The 12,665-nt window shown below is 37.7% G+C and overlaps 1 protein-coding gene across 24 annotated transcripts in view; it reads left to right on the top strand.

The window, feature by feature from the left end:
* Nucleotides 1–12,665, top strand: part of KIAA1217 (KIAA1217 ortholog) — a 199,660-nt gene that overhangs the window by 72,131 nt on the left and 114,864 nt on the right. The window lies entirely within an intron of this gene.

Here is a 12,665-nt window from a genome sequence, read left to right as displayed (position 1 = left end):
GAAGTTCTCTGTACCAGAGGTCCTTGTTGCTCTTCATGATCTGCTCTGTACCACCATGAATTAAATTGCTTGAGAGCTAGCAAAAATTGCTGCTTGGAGAGTTGCCTACAGTTTTAAATATATGCAACCCTATAGGTGTCACAGGGTAGGTGAAAAACATATGGCAGGAGCTGGGTTTTCCCGTTGCTTGTAGCCTCCTTCAAAATGCACAATTCAAGAGCGCTCTGGAGCCGCTTTAGTTTATCTGAGCCATATACGGCTTTTATGGCCCCAGCTTCAAGGAGCTGAGGGTGTTCAAAGTGGCTGATAGCTACTTGCCTTTGTCATCCCTGCAGTAAAAATCGGGCGTATCCCACCCCTTACTGTGTGATCTGGAGCTTCAGAGCTTGTCTGAGAAGCATTTGGTTCACCTTGTGAGGACTGAGGTTTGGTAGGGTTTGTTTGTTTGTTTGCTTGCTTGGGGTATACATTTTACAAAGTATCAGGAATTTGTAAACTGCTTTGACAGTTACTTGGACCACACACCTTTCTCAGTCCTTGCACCATAAATACTGTGGCTGGTGTTGCAGACTTCTGGTATCTGTTGCAGATCCTCAGAAGAAAGTTTTCAAAGGGTAAGTACTGTGTTGTTTCCCAACATCTCCCCCATGACCACCCCCCCTTAAAAGCTATCTAATAAGGATTCATTCTAGACCATCTGTTATCATTATTTGTCTAGTATTTACTAAGCCACAAAGAGAAAGCTGCCCACTTTGAGGAGAGTTTCTCTTCCAAGTTTCCATTAAATATTTTGTGTAAACAGGGCATGCTGGCTCTTTTAAGTAGATTGAAAGTGTTCATGATAGGAAAGTGTCTTTCCAAATTAGCATTGTCTACAAAATGCTTTTAAAGACATCTGTGGTTTTTTGTACTCTTAAGCCACACAAAGATAATTTTTTTCATTTTCATTTGCTTTTTGAGCAAGAAAAAACCCCACAATATCTAGCTTGTTTAGAAGCATGCTTTTCTGGATGTTCTTCACTTAGGTTTGGTTTGTTATTTTGTTTTTGTTTTTCTTTTTTGTTTTCCTCTGTATTTTTCAACTGTTTCTCATTACTCTTGACAGAACAATTTCAGTTTTTCTTCTATGCACAAGTTACCTTTGTAATTTTCGACATAAGCAATACTGCTGGGGACCTCTATCTTCCCTTATGAGTTAAACCTTTCTGAAGAACAGTCCATCTTTTTAATGAAAAAAACATTTTTTCTAGAATTTTAAACTATTCTTAGGAAAATATGTAAATTGTGATGCTGAATTAGCTCTGTGTCCTACAAACAAGTGGCCACATACATTTGAACTTCACAACCTGTGAATTCTGAAATTCATACCTCCGTTTATATTTCAAAGGGGTCTGTGGAATCATAAATTTCTTGAATTACACCACAGAATGAAGAGAGACAAGTAGGTATTGTTCCAACATTGTCCTTTTGCTATCATAGAATCACATAATTCTATGCCCTATTTTCTTCCGTTAGAGCTGTGGCACAAAGATATATGATGTCAAATTATTTACTAATAGCTTCTAAAATAATCAAATTATTATTTCTTTTTAGAACTCAGTGTTCTTTCAGGAAAAGGAAGCATTAATTTATTTATTTCAGCAGCGTTGTACACCCTTGCCTTGCTGGATACAATCAAAATTACTAGCCATTTACTCAGTTCCTGAGATAAGCAGAACTGAAAGCTCAGTTGATTCATGTCAGAGCCAATAGGATCATCCCTTAGATTTTTTTTTTTCCACTTGGCTTTCTTACACTACCTACATTCAGTATACTCCTTTTAGCATCATCTACTTTCACAGAATTCTCCGTAATACACCTTCATTGTCAGATTGGGATTTCTGTTTGATTTTTAGAAATAGAGAAATAATGATGCTTCTGGGAATTTCAATAGCTAGAGAACATGACTGGTGATGTGAACTTGTTTAATAGGATTAAAGCGATATTAGGGTAACACAGTCAGTGTGACTAGAAGTCTGGAATATTTTCATGTCTTCTTAAGAATTTAGTATTCCCTCTTGGGTTACTCAGTTCAGAATTGCTTTTGCCCAGAACCTTCAGGATTTAAGAAAAAAAAAAAAAAAAAAAAAAAAAAAAAAAAAAAAAAAGAAAAAAGAAAAAGGAAAAAGAATTCTGTGTCCCTCTTCTGCAGCAATCAGCTGAAAAATCCTATAGTGTGGAATCATACACCTATTACCTGCAACATTAGCCATTTTTGCATCTTTCTGTGTGAATGAGAGTAATAGATATGTTTTCTAGCTGGTCAATCTGGAGATTACTCCTGAGACCAACTATGTCTGTGTCATCAGTTTCTGTTCTGAACAGCCTGTTGAGTAAAAGCTGTACTGCTGTGTGTATCTCAGGGTCATCATCTCTCTCAATCCAAACTGATGCAAGCTGCAGTCAAGAAGATAACCTTTTGAAGACACTGAAGGGAAAAAATGCACCTCTACAATGCACACTTAGATACTGTAACCTACCACACACAGAGCTTTCCTTACCAACAGTTACATCAGAGAACAGGAGGTCTTAATGTTTCAAAATAGAAGATACGTGTTTCACTGCTGTTTGGAGAATAAAGGTGTATTTTTATCCAACAAAAATAGGCAAGTGAATGATGAGAAACAATGACCAAAAGAAAAGGAATGTAAGTATTTCTTCACGGCCAAAAGAGGTATTATTTTCTGGTTTTCAAGATGATACCAAGACAAAGCAGGCAAAGACCACCATAGAATGTCTACAAAATCCATTAACACATTTATTTTCACAGTTTTCACCCATGTTCAGACACATACAGAAAGGACTACTGCCAGTATGTTTTGCTTTGTGATTTCCTACAGAATTACCTGTTGTAAAGTGAATTATTCTTAGAAAATTCCTGAAAGAATGATAGACTAGAACCCATCTTTTTTCCCTTTTGTCTTTCAAATCCATTTTTAAGGCTTAGAGACTCTTAAAGAGTCTCTAGTAGTAGTTCTGTAGGGATGAAATATCATCCCTCTTTTAAGCCTGTAGCAAAACACATTCCATGAGCTTCTGGGGAGACAGGATTCCTTTTCTGTGCATACCTGTAAATTGTGAAAAACATGCACTTGCAATATTTTCAGTAAGCAGGCAAACGGGTAGCACTCAAGGACAAACCTACATTATGTTCTGGCTGTAGTATTTGTTGGCTAGTGAAGACTGTGCCGTGTAGTTTAGAAGAAACTGAAGCAATTCTTTTTCAAATATTTGTGCATATCGGTTTTGTTTGAAAAGATAACATTGTCTTTTGGTGAATTTAAGGGAGGGGAGGCACTGAGGAATATGAGGTCATTGAATGTTCCCACAGCATCAGAAGAAACTGTACTGCTCCATCTGGTTTTGTCTACTGAAGGTTACTTAATTTCAAAGCGTTAACCTTCCGTTTGGTAAATTTTTATAATTTCTAAAAATACTATGCAAACATGCTAAAAGAACGGTAGATCAGTAAAGAAAGAATTCAAAGGCATGTACTCCTTCCTCACTGCATCTCCTTCTGATATACAGAAAAGATATTTGTTGGCTCTTATTAGGCTTGCTTTCTCATATTTTTTTGTATTTTGCCATTTATGAGTGGTGCTAGCATCGTGACTATAAAGCTTTTTGATCAGCTAAGATGTTAAAAAGTAAAGATCCCAACTTGAGAAATGTTTAAGTATTTGCAGAGGGGACATGTACAATACAAGAAAACAACATTTTAGAAAGACTTCTCTCTTTGTAGCGTGTAAGAATATGGACTTTCACATTCCTTTCTGCATTACTGTGTTATATTCCCTCCTCCAGTGTCTCCTCTGAAAAACCCTAAACTGTATTGCAAATCGTTATCCACTGGTGCAAGGCCTGGACCCCTTACAAGTTGGAAACAATTTTATATACTGTAGAGTTTTTTAGTTTTAAAGCCCTGTGTTGGCTTGTGAACAACGATGATATCAACTCTTGAAATCCAACTCTGTCCTCATTCCCTGTTCAGTAAGGCTTATAAAGCCAGTAGCATCCATCTGTTGTTTCCAGACAGGATATATTTGAACTGACATATCTGATTAATGAGCTGACGTTGTGGTTTGTTTATTATTACTTTTATTACTTTTATTTATTGTATCCCTTAAATGTGAGTGGATGATTCTAAGAAGTAAGTTCTGCAATTTGTAAGATAGTATGTTGCAGTGAGGACATTTGAACAAGCTAGATTTTAATACCTCTATATAAAAAATAAATTGGAATTAATATTTAAATTCCCTTATCAATGACAACTTACAGTGTTGTTTTGCAATAGGGTTATCATGATAGTTTTCCATAACTTAATGTTGACTACCATTAATTAGGCTCTGGTATCATAGCAGTGGTATCTGATTGTGTCAAAACCAGTATTCACTTTGGACCTTGCAGAATCTCACTGGTTGTGTATAGTGTTATATGTACATAATATTTATTGTATCACCAGTAGGAGATAACTGATATTATGAGATAATAAGACCGATTTGTTTGGCTGGATTCCACTCTAATTAGTCTCTAACTAGTCCAATGTAAGCTGGTAACATGCTGCACAAAGACATCTCTGAGCTTATATCTGTCTTGTAATTGTGTAGATGATAGGTATGTGTTTAAGAAGGGGTGGAAGGTAATAAATTCAGTTAATAATAAGACAGTTAGTCTTAAAGAACTTGTTTAGTTCAAGCTTTTAGGTGTTCTGAGAGAAAATGTAGCAGTCTATGGTTAACAAAACCTCAATACTGTGCTGAGACTGTGATCCTTACCAGAGGTGAAGAGCAGACTTAAAAATGTGATACTTTTCTGTAGTAGTTTTCCTTTCAGTGTGCTGGAGACTGTTCATGAGGTAATTAGCACTGAAGCCTTGTAAGGCAGAGAGGTGCCACGAATTCTGTTGGATGGGTTGGGCCAAGTACAGGAAAAGTGGCTTTGTAAGTGTTAAAATGGGAGCCTGCTTGATAAGTCTTGGACCAAAGAAAGCTGTTGTTGGACATCTCTGCAGGCCTACTTAAACAAGAATTTTGGAATTCTTTTAATGGATTTTTTGGAAAGATACTGTATTTTAGGCAGGAAGGGGATTAGAGCACCTTTTATGCAGTTTGAAGTGAACATAGCCAGATTAATTCACTCATTTCTCTGTGGCCAAGGGAATTCTGATTATTGAAAGTTTTCTAAGAACACTTCAGTGTATCAAGAAATAATTGGTAAGAGGAGACTCACCAAGGAACAGGGTTGCCACTACAGTTCTGCATCAAGTTGTCTTACGCATATTACCCTCACTGGGTGTTTTCTAATTGTTTCTGCTGTACAGCCTAGTTTCTTGAAATAAAATAAAGGCCATGGAAGCACATAGATAGTTTATGGCTTTTGACAAGAGCCTAGCACAAAAGCAGGCTACTGGGTGCAGTTCTCTAGCATCCTGATATAGTCAGGTACTATACTGCTTAAGTTCTTTCCTAGAGTCATCTAGGGCAGTAGTTAAAATCATGGTTCTTGGCAGAGATCTGGTGTTTTCATCATTTGGAGCTGAGGGGCTTAAGTTGTTAGAAAACCCGTCCATTGATGTTGTTTTGTCTTACAGAGGAGCACAGCAGAAAGGTGGAATGAAATGTATATTCAGTGGGATTTTTGTTTATGCAGTCTTCTGAGTAAATAACATATAGTTTGTTTGGTTTTGTTTTGGGAGAGGGAGCAGCTCCTGTAGCCTTACCATTTTGGATAGGAAGTAATCCAAACTTGGTAACTTGGAGTAGCTTTTATAAGGTTTAATCAGATTAGCTGACCACAGCCTAGAAAATAAGGTACATTTAATCCATAATAAAGGCCAAAATGAAGTCTAAAAGAAAGAGTGTATAAAATAATTGTAATTAAATCTGAGCAATGGAAGATATCAAGGCCATGCATTTTTCTGCATTTCAGAGTATGTTGTTCTCAGTAAACCGTCAGTTGTCATTGCATACACCATACTGTGCTTTGCAGTGATGGTTATTGTATGAATAACCAGGGTCAGCCAGTTGTTAAAATAAAGTTGGGAGAAAAATACCACAGAAAAATAAGGGAGAGGAACATCTACATTCTTTAAACATCATATTTTCTCTACTTTTCTTATTTACTTTTCCAAATACTGGAGACTACTCACGATCTTAGGTCATAAATGTTTCTTTGTTCCTTTGTAAAGGTTCATAGTAGGTTTTAGTTGTTTATTTTCAGCAAAATATTATTATTCCAAGAGATAATGTTATGAGGAAGAGAATGAATGGTAGAAACAGACTACTAGAAAAAAAGATACTGTGTTTGTCTAATTGTCCTCATTTGTAAACGTTGGACAAATACAGAAAAAAAGGTAGACAATATTCTTGCCACTTAACTTAGTAAAGCTTAGTGACAGAATCCACATGTAAACTGCCAGATATTTCAGATATAACATCTTATTGTCTGAAACCCCCTAATTGGAGCCACTAATTCAAAATGTGTCTGACCCCTGCAAATCTTAACAGACAGTACGAGGTGCAGTGAGGTTCCTCCTTCCAAATTCATACACCTCATTGGGCAACCAAATCTGAGATCCTCAGCCACTGCGTTTTTCAGTTTTCCGTGTCTGTATAACGTAGGCTTTTCACATGCAGAATTTTGCATCATGGAAGAGTGATGCAGGTTAGGATTCACAGATTCAAATAAGCTTCAAATTGCCTTAGAGAAACAAGACCCAAACATCATTTTTTCTCCAGCCTGCACCAACTAGTCTGGGTTTGCATTTTTCATTGCACGGTGATACTTAAATACTGTAGCAGGGGACAGAAAAATCATAAATACAGGAATCATTTACTTTATTCATTTACTTGGTTACTTTTATGTGAATTTTGTGATGAGTGAAGTGAAGATTCTGATGAGCAGTATAGGTATTACAGCCCAAGATGAACCAAATGATCCAATCATGCTTAACTTTATTAATGAAATAGTCTCATGGACTTCTTTCTTGTATGATTATTTCTAATTATGTGTTAATTATATACTTCTAATCAGAAATTCATGATGGAGCCAAGACTGAAACACAGAATACCCTGCAGGATCTTTCTTAAGAAACCTTAAACTTATAAGTCATCTGAGGTGAACAAGAAATCATGTTTTTCTTTGGTATTGCACATGGAGTACATAACAATATTGTATTTCTGTTGATACAGTGCAAAAATATGGAGTTTCAGCATAACATTTCCACATGGGTGGAGAGACAGCAAAAGGGAAAAGGCTATGTGACCCTGGAGAACTTCTGAACCTCTTGAATACCAGACTGTTTTTTACTTTAAAGGTGTAGTTACATATGTTTGTATGTCTAAAAAAGTACTTGGAATATGATCTGAATTCCCTTGAGATGTTTAAACGTTTTTCTGGTTCTATTTGTTTGATTTTAATGTTTGTTGGATATTATATGGAATTATAGAAATATTATCATCTTATCTTTAATCTTCACTAAAATTAAATGAAACACATCATTTAATGAATTCTTTTTACGAAAACTGAGAAAAAGACAAAAACAACAGTGGAGACCCATCTTCCCATTTTTGATTGGAAATTAAAAAAAAACCCAGTTTTTCAAGTTAACATATACATCATTTTTAGCTGTAACATTCAATGAGTTGGAGCCAAAGAACATACACAGTTTAAGGGATGCTGTAGATGTGGAATGTGGTGGGAAACATGAATCCTGAAATGTAAGAAGTTCTAATGTTTTGTGCAGACCTCTTCCTTTATTCTCATCTCTCTGACTGCATTCCTGGCTTACATTTCACTGCTTTTTCTGTTTCCATGCTTCCTTTTGAACAATTTGTCACTGGCCATCTCCATTTTTTTCCGCAGTTGCTTAAATGCTGTCTTGCAGATTGCTTTCAGTCGATCCTGTATATTGACAGTATTTCCATGTGATGAAAATTTGCAGACACACAAAAAATGACTTTACCTTTTCCCCTCTTTGGCAGATACTTCTGCACTTAAAATTTCTGTTGGAAGAACTTCTTTGGCCTGAACCCAGCCCAGTTACCATGCTGACATTTTCCCATCTCATCACTGTTGAGAAACATCAGCCTCTTGCATCCTCCCCACAAAACTATTGTGCACAGGAAATAGGCACTTGATCCTCATTTCCTTCCTTCAGTTTCAAGCTGTTTAAGAGGGCTTATGAGTCAGCATCTCGTTTAGTTGTGTATTATTATCTACTCATCTCTAGTCCTCTGTATTTTCATTATCATTTCCCTCCAGGTCAGCTGATTGCATGTCTCTGCAGGATCTCACCCAGAGACTGCAAACCCAGTGAACACTAACTGGCATCATAATGTCCTGGCTAACCTGGCTTTGCTTTGCACATTGTACCTGTGTATTTCTCTGATTTTAGCCACTTCTTTTCTCAGCAGCTGAGAGAAATGTAACGTGTTAATGTATTCTCCCTTTGTAAAGACTTCCCTTTTGAAGTCCATCAGAAGTGTAAATCAGGGATGTATTACACAGACTGAACAAAAGGGGAAAGTTCAACTTGCTCCTATATTTTTCCACCTTTGCAGCACTTCCAGTACCTCACTGAGAAGGCACTGCCAGCAGGAACAGCAGTGCTGCATTCCCGTGGTGGCTGCACATCCCACTCCTAACACCCTTCTGTGACATTATTTCAGGCTGACTCGGGACAGATGTTTCCTACTAAATCATCAACACAAATGTCTCAGGCATCTGTGTTTTTCTTTGGAGACTTAGAATTTCACTGTTTAACAAGTCTGATCCTGCTTATAATGGTGAATACTTTCCTTTGATCTGCTTAGCAAGCAGATCCCACAAGACAGACTTACAGTTCATTCACCCTTGTTTTGCAGGCTCTAGGATAATGACTAATAAAATTAGTCAGCCCCAAGATATCAATCCTTGTCGTCCCTAAATTACTGCATGCTAATCCTTTGGGTACTACCCTGCCAGTACTATTCACCAGATTTTTCTTATGACTTTGATGACATTCAGCACATTCCTGGCATCTTTGCTCTTCCAGTGATTCAGCTTTCTACACCTTTTTCCAGGGCCAACACTTGCTCTGTTTAGGTTTAAAGTTCAAAAGGAACATGTTTGGCATCTGTTTTCTTTGTCTCTGGTACTTTTCTTACTACATAAAGACTGTCTCCTGGAACTAGTTTTTCTCCATGTAACACCCTGTCCTGCTCACACAGTTGTTATTAGCGAGGCTCTGCTGTTGTTCCAGTAACTGTGTGCCATGTCCCAGCCCCAGTGTCCACTCTCCTTCTTGGCCTCTAACATTTTCTACTTTTCCCCAAGGAAACTAGCTACAATCTTTTCTTGACTTTCCCCATATTACCTTTATATATCTACCTGCCTGTATTAATCTGTTTCTTTACATGCCAATCCAACATGTGTAGGAGTTGGTACCAGTATTCTGGCTGTTTGCTTTTACAGCTCCTGAAGACTTGACACCAGTTTCAACAGCAGCCTCTCTGTCTTGATAGTCTTTGGTGACAGACAGGGGAAATTCCTATCATTCTTTGAGCTCATTGGCACAGGCACACATTTATAGCCTGTCCTTGTGCTGTTCAAGCTGGTCAAGTGATGTTCACTCAAACCAGCTAAGAATCTGCAATCTCATATACAGTAGTGGAATCACAGGCTCTGTACAACTTTACCTAGGAGGAGGCATGGAATCCTATCTGCTGGCCAGCAGAGGTTGCTCAGAGCACATTAGCTGAGTGTTCTGTGATCTACAGCTCTTTTCTTCATAGTAAGTCAAGTATGGGGATTTTTAATCTTCTGTGGGATTTCCTCCAACGTCCTGTTTCTCCCCTCATGCTGGGTATTTGCTGTCCTGCCTCACCTCTCTGCAACAATGACAGAGTCAGTGAGGGAAGTAGGAGACAGGGATTGCCCTGGGAACCTGTCCCTGGGTTGGGCAAGATTGAAGCCCTCGCTGCATTTGGAAATTGCAAAGCTCTCCTTGAATTAATTTCCCATCATTGTGGACTCTATATATCCACATGCCTGCCCACAGATGGAAAAAAATAATATTCCTTTCCAATCTAGGAGGAAAAGAAGAAATAGACCATTATTGTTTTTCCTCTTGAAATACCCTTGAGGTTATCAGAGTGCTGATGAAGGCATCAGTGTGGTGTTGAGTTTGGAAAGCAATACAGAAAGTTAAGCAATATTTTTGAAAGTTCCAAAGGAAGTTATGCTTCAGGTTTGGATTCAGACCCGAATGTCTTCAAGTTTCATTCATAATAAGTTTTTTATGTGGGCTGCAGTAATGGTCTTGATTATATTTCTCCCATATTGGCATGTCCAGATCTTCTTTACGTGATCTGAAGTTTGGTATATAGTGCTGTGGAGCCCTCATTTGCCTCCTTGGGCAACCTTATGCAGGAGTTGGTGAAGCCTGCTGCTGCACTGCTGCTGTGTTCTGTATTTGTGTGTAGTTAATTTTTTCCTGACAGACTGTGTTTATTTAAAGAAAGATAACTCTTAATCCTGCAGCAAATCCATACGATTTCACATCAATTCCTGTAAGAGAAGGGAGAGACTTCTGAATCCAGGTGTACTAGTTTTATATATTTTAACTGCAAATCGTCACCTATCTATTTGCTTTAAAATTAAAATGAATAGAATCTTATGATAAAAGGAGGGGGAGAGGTAAAGATACAGACATAATTTTCCCTGGATTGGAGCTGGGAATGTTACTAGTTTGTCATTTCCTTACCTGCCCTGAGGTCAGAATTGATGTTTTACTTCCTTTGGGAGTAGGAAACTCCAGAGAAAAGGGACATGGTTGTAATTCCCCATGAGGTGGACACTGTTTGAGTAAAGTTAAGTAGCTCAAGTTAATCTTAGGCAATGGCTATAGGGAGGGTGACCTCTGCCATCTTTTAATGCTGCCATTGTGCAGATTAATGTCCTTTCCAAAGTGTGGTCTTGATGTGGAATGATGCCTGAATGTCAAGCAAACATGCAGCATTAATTTTTCCTTTGGAAGTCTCATGTATTTGGCATTGAGATGGGATTTAGTACCCATAACTTTTTTCTTTTTCATCAGGAGAACAGTTTAACTAAAGGGCAAATGGAACTGCTCAGTTTGCATGTGTGGGGTGGTGACATTATAAAAACATAAAAAAAACCTAGCATGGTCTCAGTGTTACTGAGACATTAGCAACAGACTGTTTTGTCTTTGTGGTTTGGAATTCATTCAGTTATTGCCGGAAGGCTACATTTTAATTTCTACTGTGTTTGCATAAATCGCTTATTTCTAAAAATCACATTTACTTCAATTCTAAATTATTCATTAATCATACCGAGAAAAATGATCTATTGTTCTCTTTAAATAAAATGGTACTGCCCTTCCAAAATATCCAATCAGCAAAAACATGAAAAATCATAGCATACTCATATGTTGCTTATCTCGTCCCCAGAATCAGCTCTCATATGCTCACATCCTCTGGGTTTGTAAAATTCAAAAGATTCTTTGAATTACTCTCTTAGTTATGATGTTGGCATTCTAATTACTTTCTAAATAAGATTCTTTAACAATGATGTCCTTGTTATCAAAGCAGTTGCGTTTCTTTGCCTGGTATGAATAGCTGCATGCTCTGAATGGGCCAGCAGCAGTTGTGGAAATCTGATTCTGGCTGAAGGAGGTTTGTTCAGAAAATTTAGTAGAGCATTATACAAAATCCTTTTTACCTCACCTTCACCCCACAGGCAAATGAGATTAAGAAAAATACAGGACCTCCACCTATAAGGTCTCAAACATCAATAGGCAGTTTCCCCTCCAATTTGCATCTTGTGTTGAAAGGAAAAAATGTTTGAGTTTTTTTGGCCCCTAAACTGCTTTTAGTACATTTTCCCAATCTGTTTTTTAAGACCAGTGTAGAACAGTAGAGACTTGATTGGAAAATACTTTTTAATCATATCATACTTTATCTTCTATTCTTTTTTAAATTGTGGTTAATCAAGAGTAATACCGTATTGCTTGAAGGATTCTGTGTCTTTGTAGCAAGAGTGAAACCAATGCAGAAATGTAATGACTGCTGCTAACTCCAGCCAGAAGTTGTATCATTTCTTAAAAAGAATGCATATTTTGCCATTTTTGTCAGGTATGGTTGCTAGATATATATTTGTATCTGTGTGACTCAACTCTCTGCCATATAATTCTTACATTAGAATATTCTCCATTTCTGTGACACACCACCACACGTAGTGCATCCATACTGAGTCCTGCAAGGGTCCTGAGAATATTGCATATTGTGTATTGATAGAGCACATTGTTCCCTGCCATATGTGCCTTTCCTTTATTATTTTTCATTGTCCTCTTCTTCTCTTCTCTTCTCTTCTCTTCTCTTCTCTTCTCTTCTCTTCTCTTCTCTTCTCTTCTCTTCTCTTCTCTTCTCTTCTCTTCTCTTCTCTTCTCTTCTCTTCTCTTCTCTTCTCTTCTCTTCTCTTCTCTCCTCTTCTCTCCTCTCCTCTCCTCTCCTCTCCTCTCCTCTCCTCTCCTCTCCTCTCCTCTCCTCTCCTCTCCTCTCCTCTCCTCTCCTCTCCTCTCCTCTCCTCTCCTCTCCTCTCCTCTCCTCTCCTCTCCTCTCCTCTCC

The sequence above is a fragment of the Heliangelus exortis genome, chromosome 2, assembly GCF_036169615.1.
Source record: "Heliangelus exortis chromosome 2, bHelExo1.hap1, whole genome shotgun sequence".
Classification (NCBI taxonomy): domain Eukaryota; kingdom Metazoa; phylum Chordata; class Aves; order Apodiformes; family Trochilidae; genus Heliangelus; species Heliangelus exortis.
The sequence above is the reverse complement of the archived record's forward strand: the minus strand, read 5'-3'. Positions and strand labels throughout refer to the sequence as shown.